We start from the raw sequence: 13262 nt of genomic DNA on the forward strand, positions 1-13262 counted from the left end.
ATGTTATGTAACTATTTAATCTTTTCTAGCAGCATAATAAGTTGTCTAACAAAGAGCAGTGGGCATGGCAAAACAATAAATAGAAATAAATATTGGGACTAGATTAATACCTGTCGTCAACACATCAGAAGCCTGTGCATCTTGCTGTGTAAGTGCAAATACTCTTCCTTGAGTCTTTGGCCCCTGGCTTCCTTCCATTGCCTGAGTAGATCTATTCTCGTTTCTTTGTGGGCAGTCTGCAATTTTATGACCTATCTTACCACATCTAAAACAGGCACCGGTGTTCCAATGGCAATCCTTGTCAGCATGAGCCTTACCACATCTGGAACATTTATTGATATTCATCTGCTTAAGGTTGTCACTCGTGGATTTCTTGTTTGAACTTTCGACGTTTTCATTGCTCTGCCCCTGAAATTCATTTGACCTGTTTCTCTTCTTTTGGTTTCTTTCCCTTTCCAACCGTTCATCAATAACTTCCCTTTCAATTATTAAAGCCTTATTTACCACAGCTGCATAGGTAGTCAATTCATAAGGTACCACTTGTTTTCTAATTTCAGTCTTTAGTCCCATCTCAAATTTATGCGTTCGATCTAGTTCATCTTCGACTAACTTTGGAACAAATTTCGCTAGCTCGGTAAATTTAGCTTCATATTCTGCAACAGTCATATTTCTTTGCTTTAGGTGAATAAACTCCTGCTCTTTCTGCGTCTTACACTCCGAGGAAAATACTTATCATAAAATGCTCCTCGAAATTTTCCCAAGTGAGTGGCTCCCTATCTGCTCATATTTATGTTCCAACATCCGCCACCAGTTGAATGCCTCACCTTGCATCATGTATGATGCAAACAAAATCTTTTCATCATTCTGGCATCTCAAGACAGCAAATGCTTTTTCCATCTCTATAAGCCAATTATCTGCTTCCAACGGTTCTGTAGTCCCCTTGAAAGCTGGAGGAGCCAGCCTCTTAAATTCAGCTATACTGCTCGTTGTTCACACTGTTCCCCTCGTCCTTGCTGTGGCTGTGTCTGGGCAACTGTGCTTGTTGTTGGAGCAACTGCTGTTGCACTTGCTGTTGCATCTGCATAAGGCCCACTATGGTCTGCATAACTTGGCCTAGGCCTGGCTCTTGTCCTGTCTGAGTATCACTAGCAGGATTGACGACTCTCTCCTGCTGAGGGGTGTTACCAGCTTGTTGGGGTGTACTGTCATTTTGCGGGTTGGGTGCCTTATTAGTAGCTCTGCGAGTAGTCTTTCTCGTCCGACGTGGAGGCATCCTGATCTATGTCTATCAGATAGCAGCATACCAATAATAAGCTTACCAGTTCATTACAAGTACATAGAATGGTTGTTACAATCATCATAAACTAACGTTCCAATGTCCTAGTGTCTACCCACCTACACTCATGTCATGTCAGAGTTTTTTTTTTTTTATTTTATCCATCCTGCTCTGATACCATAAAAGTTGTCACGCCCCCGCCCGAGATCGCGAGCCGGGGGTCCGCGCCAACCGCCGCACACCCATAGGAACTCTCCCACAGCATGCAAGGCATCTAAACCAAATACTCAATTATAACTAAAATAATTCAGCTGAAATAAATGCAATCTTATTCCATTGACTAACAAGTCATAGGGTTCACAAGTCTAAATACGCAGCGGAACAATAAAGATAACATCAATTTAAACAAAGCCTAATCTAGGATAACTTGTGCTTCAGTTCTTCTAGTCGCTCTCCCATTTTAAATCCCGATAGGTTAGTTCTCAGAATCTGTAAAACAACAAGAAATTGTATATAATGAGCTAGACAGCCCAGTAAGTAATAAACACCTTAACTAGTCAATTCATATAATAACATAAAATATAAATACAAATTACGATGAATCAACATAATAACATAATCAATTCCTTTTCAAGCACAAATTCATTAAAATTCATATTTTTCAAATATCTATATACATAATCATAAATCTGATTCGAAACAAATCATATTCATCTCATCAGCCTTTAGCTACGACCACACTTATACCCTGTGGCTAGGCCAGAAACAGAACCGCACTTATACCCTGCGGAGTGGGCCAGAATACCGCACTTATACCCTGCGGAGTGGGCCAGAATACCACACTTATACCCTGTGGTGGGGCCAGAATTGCCAATGCATAACCCCCTATTGGCAGGGTCCAGAACATAGCCAGGCTGAGAGTTCTAAATCTGATGCACATCAAAATTCTTTTGTAACATAATAGATATATCATAATTCGATCTAAATATGTATATAAAAAAAAGTAATATAACAATAGTCCGAAAAATATTATTCCAATTCACATATCCATTTTTCATTCAAAGCATCATCTCGTAAAATTCATAAATCACATATAAATTCATTAACAATTTATTCGATGCAAAAATAATATTATATAAATGAAGAGTCTAGAAGGCAGTTCATTACTTACATTGAACGCGATCCACAACAAATCCAATTAATCTCACAAATTCCTCGCAGAACCTAATATCCAAAAATCATATTTTCTTTTAAAATTAATCACAATATATATAAAACTTAAATTTTAACATTCTTCCAGGCCGACCCTGCAGAAGTGCTAGCCCCCGAGGTTCGGTTCGGGTTCATACCCGTAAACCACCCTTTCCCTTTATTTATATTTATTATTATTTTTTTTCTTTCTTCTTTTTTTTTCTTTTCTTTTCTTTCTTCTCTTTTCTTTTTCTTTTCTTTTTCTTTTCTTTCTTCTCTTTTCTTTCTTCCTTTTTTTTCTTTTCTTCTTCTCCAGAACTTCTCCCGACTTCTCTCCTTCCCCCTTTCTTTCTTCTTTCTTCTTTTTCTTTCTCCTCCTCCTCTTCTCCCGACGTTCTTCTCCTCCCCCCTTTCTTTCTTCTTCTTTCTCTCCCGCGAAGGGAGGTCGCGAGCTCGGAGAAGTCAAGTCGAGGCCGGCGGCGCTCTCTTCCCGCGGAGGAGGCATGCACGGGAGAGAAGAAGACCCACGACGGTCGGCCTTCTCCTTCTTCCCTCTCTTCTTCTTTCTTTCTTCTTTTTTTTTTTTTTTCAATGGTACTACAAAGAGATAAAGATTAGGATTCCCTTACCTCAGCCCCGGTGAAGGTCCGGCGGCTTCCTCCCTCTCCAGCGGCTCCTTCCTCTCCGGCGGCAATGGTGGAAAAAGGGTCGTCCGTGCTGTGGCTCGGCTCTCTCTTTCTCTCTCTCGGTCGGCAACCCAAGGAAGAAGAACCCCCAACCAGGAAGGGACTTGGGTTTGCGGCTCCTCTTCCAATGGCTTCAACGAGAGGAGGAGAAGCCCTAAAAACAACCAGATGCCGGCTTCTTCGGATCTCCCCTTCTTCACGCCCCCTCACGTGCGACGCACGTGAGGCCAAAACCTTGGGGCTGCCGGTCCACTAGACCGGCTCAGATCCAGGGTCTCACGCTACGCGAGAGGAACACCCCCCCCCCCCCCCATGGTTTTACCACAACAAAAAAAAGAAAAAATATATGTAGGATAGAAACAGGAGAATGGCCAAAAAAAAGAAAAAATATATATAGGATAGAAACGGGAGAATGGCCAGTGAAAAATAAAAGGTATTTTTGGAATTAAAAAATAAGCTCTCTCCATCATCAAAAGAGGCATTCCTTCCTTTATTTGACCCTCATATGTTTATCTTGATCTGATGGAGTGTTGAAAGTCCGATGGAGTGTTGAAAGTGAGTTTGAAATAAGGGATAGGGGATATGAGAGTTTTGCTCCTTTTCACGGCAAAATGGAAAGAAGATAGGTAGAAGGAAGAAAAAAGAGATGAAAGATATTTTTTATTTTTAGAGTTGCAATTTTTTCTTAAACTTTGAGAAAATAAGTCAGGGTCTAAGTCTTTTAAGAATCCCCTTTTTCATCAAAAAAATTATTAAGAATCCTATAAGTGCATACTTTTTGCATTTTATCTTACGAGGAAGGATTGAAGTTTCATGAATCTCGTTGGAAAAAATTTGATTATTATTATTATTAATGCTAGGTCTTATTAGCGTTTATAAGTGCCGCTAATACTTTAAAAAGTGCTGCAAATAGTTTTATCAGCCTTTTTGATAGGATAGTATCAGCAATTAATTACGAGTGAAACAAATACTGATAAAAGTCCATTTATAAGTGCCTTTGAAGTCTCAATTCCCACACTTTGTCTTACATTTTTAGCAGCATTTATACATGCTATTAATAATCCATTTGCGGTACTTGTGGAAATGCAGTTAAAAGTTTGCTTAATAGTGGCATTTATAAGTGCCATAACATTTGTATTTTAGTAGCTATTAATGACACATTGATATGTTGCTAATAATCAATTTATTGGCTTCTCTAATAAGTGCCTCTATATCATTTAAACTGGAATGGCCACCTCCCATTATTATGGGCAAATGTAAATTTCCGCAAAAAAGGATTGTTAGATTTGGTAACATTATATCACTCCTTCTACCTTTATTGAAAATATATTATTAGTTGATGGACTAAAGTATAATTTTCTTAGCATTAGTCAACTGTGTGATAAAAGTTTTAAAGTAATATTTGAATTCTCTATATGCATTGTTTCTAGTCCCAATGAGGATGGCATAAAATTTGTCAAGTATAGGTCTGAAAATGTATACATGGTCAATATAGACCATTTATCCATGAAAATGCTTAGTTGCAATAAATGCCAAAATCAGTGAGACTAGTTGGTTATGACATTGTAGGCTAGACCATGATAGCATGGATCTTATTTCAAAATTAGCTAAAAAAATCAAATTATAGATTTTTCTAAATTATATTTTGAAAAAGACAAAGTTTGTGATGCATGCCAATTAGAAAAATAGACTAGAATTTTTTTAAATCAAAGAATATGGTCTCAACTTTTAGGCCATTAAAACTTCTGCATATAGATTTATTTAGACTAACTAGAACTACAAGTCTAGGTGGCAAATATTTAGATTTGTCATCATTGATGATTTTTCGAGATTTACATGAATTTTATTTCTGGCACATAAAGATAAAACTTTTTTTGCATTTTCAAAACTATACAAAAGAATTTCAAATGAAAAAGATTTGCAGGTTCTTAAAATCAAAAGTGATCTTAGAACTGAATTTAAAAAATTTTGTAATAAAAATAGCATTGAACATAATTTATTTGGACCTAGGACACGTCAACATAATGGAGTGGCAGAAACGAAAAATAGAACTCTTAAAGAAATGTCTAGAACCATGCTGTGTGAAAGTCATCTTTTAAGATATTTTTAGGCTGAGGCAATCAACAAAATATGTTACATTCTAAATAGAGTATCAATCAAACTATTATTAAAGAAAATATCCTATGAACTTTGAAAAAATAGAAAAACCTAACATTGGGTATTTCATGTTTTTGGTTACAAATATTTTGTACTCAATAATGTAAAAATAATTTAGAAAAAAATTGATGCCAAATTCGATGAGCCTATTTTTTTTAGATACTCATCTTCTAGGCAAGGCATATAGAGTATTCAACAAGAGAACCCTAGTAACAGAAGAGTCTATACATATTGTATTTGATAAGCCTAATGATCTTCCATCAAGAAAGAAAAAGTTTTTAATGATGATACAGATTCATCGGCAGGAAAATGAAGGACCTCACCTTGAAGGATAAATCTACACAAGATGCAATGGACTGTGAAGAAAAAGATAATGAAGATGATCAAAAAGAAGAGGATCATCTATAACAACAATTTCAAGATAGACATGACTTACTTAGAGAATGAAGGTATGTTCATAATCACCTAAACAAACTTACAATTGGTGAATCCATCTCACAGGATAAGAAATAGATTTTTTATTAGAGATATTTGTAACCACTTAGCTTTTGTATCTCATATTGAACCCAAAATTATAGAAGAAGCTGAACAAGATCATAACTGGATAATTGCCATGCAAGAAAAATTAAACTAATTTGAAATAAATAATATTTGGAAGCTTAGAAGTAGACCCAAAACTTATCTTGTAATAGAAACAAAATGGGTTTACAGAAATAAATTAAATGAAGATGAAAGTATTATTAGAAACAAAGCTAGATTAGTTAGTTGCTAAAGGATATAATCAAAAAGAAGGCATTGATTTTGATAAAACTTTTGCTTCTATTGCAAGATAAGAAGCTATCAGATTGTTACTTGCCTTTGTTTGCTATATGAATTTAAAATTGTTTCAAATAGATGTTAAAAGTTCTTTTCTAAATAGATTTATAGCAAAGAAAGTTTATGTCTAGTTTTGGAAATTATAAATTTTCAAATTATGTTTTCAAATTAAATAAAACTTTATATGCTTTAAAGTAAGTTCTTAGAGCTTGGTATGAAAGACTGAGCAAATTTTTTTTAAAAAATAATTTTTCAAAAGAAAATATAGATTAAAATATTTCAAAAAAAAGATGATGATGTTTTAATTGTTTAAATATATGTCGATAATATTATTTTTGGTGTTACTAATCAAGCTTTATATCAAGAATTGTTAAGCTCTTGTAGGAAGAATTTAAGATGAGCATAATGGATAAACTCATTTTTTTTTTGGACTCAAAATTAAATAAACCAAAGATGAAAACTTCATCAGCCAAAGTAAATATACAAGAAAAATTTTGAAAAAAAATTGGCATAGAGAAAGCCAAGTATTTTGGTACCCTTATGAGTCCCTCTTGTAAATTAAACAAAGATGAGCATGGTAAGAGTAATGATTTAAAGCTTTATCGAGGCATAATAGGTTCTATATTATATCTTACTGCTAGTAGACCTGATATCATATTAAGTATATGTTTGTGTGCTAGATATCAATCTAATTCTAAAGAATCACACTAAATAGCTGTTAAAAGAATCTTAAGATATCTAAATGGAACAAAAAATCTAAGCTTATTCTAAACAATCTTCAATCAGCCTAATTAGGCATTCAGATGCAGATTTCACTAGTTGTAAAATTGCGAGTAGAACTTGCCAATTTTTTGGAGTCAAATTAATCTCTTGGTTTAATAAGAAATAAAATTCAGTAGCTTTGTCTATGGTTGAGGCCGAATATATAGTAGCTGAAAGTTGTTGTGCTCAAATCTTATGGATTAAGCAACTACTTAGGAATTATGGTATAAAACTTAATAATATTTCCATAAGATGTGGCAATACAAGTGTTATTAACTTAACTAAAATTCTTGTACAATAATCTAGAACTAAACACATTGAGATAAGATATCATTTCATATGATACTATGTTCAAAACAATGATGTGATGCTTAATTTTGTTTGTTCTAAAAAATAATTAGCCGATATCTTTACTAAACCCCTTAGTGAAGACAAGTTTTGTTTGATTAGGGGTGAACTTGGAGTTTGTAATCCTTTTGGTTAAAATCTTTTTAATTAAACTCTTGATTATTTTGTTATATTAATTCAATTTTATTCTTTCTAATTTTATAAAAATTAAGTATTTTTTTTCATTGTAAGCCGACTCTTGGTCTAAGGAGTTGACTCTAGATAATGAGGAGTCGACCCCATAAAGTAAGGGGGGCTTTGAGTCGACTCTAGAGTTAACTCGAAGTTCTACAGGGTATGGAGGAGTCGACTCGTAGAAATTGATGGGACTACCCCTCACTCAGGAGTTGACTCGAAAATTGGGGCAAGCCAACTCCTAATTCGGGAGACAGGTATTATACCCAAACGTTTCCAATTCTGTTTCATTTCTTCTACTCCCTCCTTCAACTTGAAACTCTTTCCTACCCTCTTCTCTTCCAAAACCCGATCTATCCTCGACCTTTTCTCTTCGGTTAGATTGGTCTCTCATGGCTCCAAAGAAGTAGATTGCTCAACAAATAAAGTGGGTGAAAACACTAGTTCCATCAAAAAGATTAACCAAAGCTAGGTTAGACTATGTTCCTCTGCAAGTTGAAGAGGCAGTTCCTTCTCCTCCCAAGCATCCCAAGTCAGGTACCCCTCTTTGCTAGGATAGTAACTATTGGACGGAAGATTGATTTTAAGTTTTCGATATGAGAGGATTTTTCAATTGGAAGAAAACTGAAGCAGATGGGTTTGGAGTTTATGTGCTCCCTAGATGTTCCTTCGTACCCCAACTTAGTAACATAATTCTATGGAAATGTGAAGTTTAGGGCAAAAAAACTTAGAGTCCATAGTCAAGGGGACTCACATTTCTGGATGCATCAAGTTTGGGAAGGATTATGCACATGCCAACTGTTGGACCTTCAAATGACTACCTTGAAGAGTGTCAGATTGGGTTGTAGTACATTTTAGATAGAGAGGAAGTTGATGAACAAGAAGAGATCCGTGCAAGCTGATTTCTATAGAGATGAGATTTCTTCATCATATGATTAGTAGAATCTTCTTTCCTAAGATGGGAAGATTTGATTTCATTTTAGAACGGAACATTTTGGTGATGTACCATGTGCTCAGGGAGAGTCCTCTGAATTTTCCTTCACTCATGTTCTAGCAAATGCATGAGGAAGCAACCAGGTCAAAAATATCTCTACCTTACGACATGATTCTGACCTTGGTGTTTAGGAAACATGGTGTTGTGCTTGAAGGAGAAACCTTGAGAGCACTACTACACATCGACACCTACAATAACCGTTCCTTGCATCGAATGGGATATTCTAAGATTGATGGTCATTGGGTGCTAGAAGACTTGATGAGCCTAGAGGAGATGAGCTCCATCAGGCAGAGGCTGGACCCAGTGAACCTGTTGCTACTACTAATGAAGGTATTGAGCCAACTGCCCATACGGAGATGCCTTCATCTGAGCCAGAATTGCCTAGAGGCAAGGACTTCCCTGTATCCTTTGACTTCCAACCTCCACATCTAGAGAGTAGGTGAATGCCAGGATGATGGCTTCTGGAGTTACTAGTCAATAGGAGCAGCAAGCCCCTAGGTCATCACATGGCACTCTTCCTATGGATCTGAGATTAGAGCCTAATGTTTCCTCATTGACCTAAATGATAGTAACGGTGAGGCATGATGTCTCTAACATCCAATTTCTGGTGACCAGTCCAATTTGGGAGGAACAACATATATTGAGGGGAGAAAAGAAACTTGCAGGCTTCTATAAAGAAAGAAATCAATGAATTTATTGCAAGTGCATAGAAGATCAGTGAGCTTATTCTAGGGATGCTTAAAAAATTTTGGGATAAATCAAGGTATTTAATAGAATCGCTTACTGCGTCTGCCTCTATTCTTATTGAGATGATCGCTTCAACACAGGAGTTTGAGAGCCTAGTCTACCCCATTAGCCTAGTCCATCTCGTCTACCTCCACCAGGATTTAGAGCTAGAAGATCCATCATTTATTGCCCTTACCATGGTTCACCCTCATCCCTCGTCCTCAATGAATCTAAAACTTATGAACCTTCCTTATCCTCCTTGTTTTGTATAGATGTAGGTTTACTTGAACTACATTTAATTCTAGTGCCTCAGCAAATACAATTTGAAATAATCATACTTTTTTTCAATCTCTTTTACTTAACAAAAAATTACAGCTTAATTTCATATCATGTGGCATATGTTTATCCGTCTATTTTGTAACCATGCTTTAAGTGTTATATTTATCTTTAATGTATGGATATTTTCAGTGTTATGGATGTTTAAATGTTCCTCAATACATTCTCTTGTGAAATTTTTCTCTTTTTTAAGCTTACCTTTTTTATCATCACAAAAAGGGGGAGAAGTACAAAGTTAAAAACCAAGAGAAGTACAAAGTTAAATACCAAAGAGAAGTACAAAGTTAAATACCAAGAGAAGTACAAAGTTAAATGCCAAAAGAAGAATAAATGGAAACAACAATGAAATTAATTAAAAAGAAATAGTAATAAGAAGGAATTAACTTGTACATCGTGGAAGAACTGCTTGTTGGCAGCATATTAAAACTACCTTTGCGATAGTTTTCTCAAAGAAATTTTGCTCCATTCCAATTCTAGTCAATCCAAAAGTAAAAACTAACTAGATAAAAAATGAAAGTGAATTTCTCTATATATATTAAGTTTCAAAAGATGTCATCCTTGTTCATACTATTCTCTTTTGGAACTCAAAAGCTTTTGTCATCATTAAAAAGGGGAAGATTATTAACCCAAAAAGTTTGATTTTGATGATATAAAAATATTTGAATAAAAGTTTACTAATCAGTTGCTTGAAGTATACTTGAATGTTTGCAGAAAGCCATGAAAATTTTTTTCAAATAACCTTCTACATGGAGAAATAAAATCTTTTTATCTAAATCTTTACACAAAGAGATCCAACTCCAAAAATACCTTAAAGCATCCCTTGAATGCTCATATGCAATAATAGTGAATTTCAACTTGGGCTATCTCAAGAGTTGACCCCCTGGATTACAACAAGTCGACCCTAAAAGAACAAGAGTCGACCCTAAACAGTCTCAGAAGATAGACAAAGAGTTGTATAATTCACCGTATTGACGAGTTGACCTATAAAGATTATAAGTTGACTCCAGTCAGACAAGAGTCAATTCTAGAAGCAAGCGATTCAACCTTTGAATAACCATAGACAAAAATAGAGAGTTATAAAATTCATTATAAGGAGGCCTGCTATGCCAAAAGCGAGAAAAACCCCATCCCTCTCTTTCCTTTTTGTTTTGTGCCCCCATGTCCCTCCCGTGTGACGGCATGGGTGTACTTGGAGCTTATCGACAGAAACGAATCAGTTTAGATAGTCCTTTGTGGCTCCGATGGAGACTAGATCAACGTGTCATTGGCTCAAAATCTTTCTGGAAAGAAGTAAGAAGCTGATTGTAATGGCCAAAAGGTCAATTTCGATAAGAGCCAGTGCTTCTTCTCGAACAGAGCTCCTCGCAGAAATTCCGGATCATTGAGGAGGAATAAAAAAAGGTAGTTTTCCTAAGCAATGAGGAACAAGTTGCCAGGCAACATCCTGATCCACCAATCCCAATTGGCATCCCAGTACAAACGGGACCAATGAAGATCATGAGCCGACTCCAATCAGACAAGAGTCGACCCCAGAAGCAATGAGTCAACCCCTGAATGATCACAGAAAAAAAATTAGATAGTAGTAAATTCAGTATGTTGGAGAGTCGACCTATGAAGATAATGAGCAGACCCTTGTCAATGGATGAGTCGACTCTTAAACCAAAAAAGTCGACCCCACAATAGTCATAGGAGAAAGACAAAATGGAGTAAAAGCAACAGTTAGTTCAAGTCAACCCTTGAAGATCATGACTCGACCCTTGAAAATGACGAGTCGACACGCCTGCGCCTGATAACAGTAACAACTAGTTTTTCTATAAATCAAAATAACAGTTTTTGTCGCACGATGGCTCATTAGATGTTGCTCGATTTTCATAAAATCATTCTAGATTTCCCATCTGCCATATCAATAGGAATAAATTAACATGCTATCGAGATCTTTGCAAAACTTTTCTTTTTCGGATTTTCCCACCTATCAGCTCAGGTAAACCAAGATCATAGTGTAATGATCAGCATCTCAAAATTTAAAACCTTGGTAGACTATTTTTGGCTTTATGAATAAAAGATTATCTAAACTAGTCTCTTTTAATAACTTTTATAATTACTTTTCTTTTATTTTAGTTGAAAGAACATTTATGTCGTAATTAAGGACCTCCATGAAATTTTACTCCATGTGCAATGGTTTTACTTGGGCAACATATTGATCAAGATATCAATATATAGCATAGTAAGAGCTTCAAATATGACATTTATTGAAGCATATTTTTGCCAGATAACATAAACCAATATATCATATTCTAAAACTAAAAAATAGAAAACATAAATATACCATGAGATATAGGCTAATATAATTTAAATGCATTGATTAATTTCAATCTTTTTAATTATCTAAAAGTACGTTTAATTGATAAGTATTTAAAATCAAACCTAAAAATGGAGTTAATCATTTTTTATATTTATGGGCACTATATCAGTATCTTGATTAGCATATGTCTATATTAAGATAAAAGATCTTTTTGAAAGTCCTCATCATCCCATCTTAAACCATGAGAAAACTAATATGTTAATTCATCTTATCAAAGCCATCAATCAATATGGTCGAGATATCAATTTTAAAAACTTTACTATATAATGTGTTTCCCTAATACCTCTACACCTCATTATTCCTAGAGAAGATGAAGCTGATCACATGTATGGTGCAACCACAAGAAGATTGCTAGTAGGCTAAATTATGCTTATAAAAAGTTCTGGTTACTCAATTTAAGGGGGTAAAGGGTTTATACATAATCCTTTCAGATGCATAATATGAAATGCTCAATGGATGCAACAAGACCAAAGAACGAAAATAAATGAAAGGTGGGTTAGTGACTATAATGGAAGAGCAAACATTATATAACAAGTGGTTATTCCATGTTTTTAATAGTAAGATGAGGAAGCATATTAGACCATTGGGCAATGCTAAATCTGATGTTCAAATTATTAGGAGTATTTGATAAAACTTAGTTGACAAGATTATCCGTTGAAAGAGAGAGCGATGTACTAAAGAGAGAAGATCTACAGAGATTATATATAAAATCTACTTCATATTTACTAAGTGGAATTCTTTTATAAGCATGAGCTAGCTTACAAGTAGGTATCTTGATGGTTTTTCTAGTTGAATCTTGCCATCGCTAGGAATGTCTAGTTTAGGGATATTTGGAAAACAAATTATGTAGCTAAATTTTTTAAATATTGATACTTAGCTGTTTAGGGATATTAGGAAAACATATTATTGTAGCTAAAGCTTTTAAACATTGATACTTAGTCATTTTTGATTAGTGATCAATATCAAGATGAATTGAGATTTTGTCTTTTTTGTCAAAGGCTAATGATCGGTTCTTTCAATTCAAAAATAAACCACGCAATAGCACGTATCCTGTAGGATAGTGATTACGGGTGTCGGTCCACAGGGATTGGAGACAAGTTATTTTTTCCTAATTGAATAATTACTTCAAAGGGGTATAAGCTAGAGTAAATGATAAAAACTAATAATTAATATGGATGTAATAGTATGAATTATCTATGGAGGGAGGTGTTTAGGGCTAGAATCCACCGATAGAATTTATATTCGTGACGCTTTCAATGATTGAGTTGTATTTAAGACTTGATTGCTTCCGACTACAAGCCAAGCAATCATAAAGAAAATTATAACTAATTCCCGAGCATGAATCATCTAAGTCTAGCACAAACCATCTACTCTAACGATAAGCAATGACCTGTCTAACTTAGCATGATGCATCTGATCTTTAAAATCAATTAA

The sequence above is a fragment of the Phoenix dactylifera genome, unplaced genomic scaffold, assembly GCF_009389715.1.
Source record: "Phoenix dactylifera cultivar Barhee BC4 unplaced genomic scaffold, palm_55x_up_171113_PBpolish2nd_filt_p 000153F, whole genome shotgun sequence".
Lineage (NCBI taxonomy): Eukaryota > Viridiplantae > Streptophyta > Magnoliopsida > Arecales > Arecaceae > Phoenix > Phoenix dactylifera.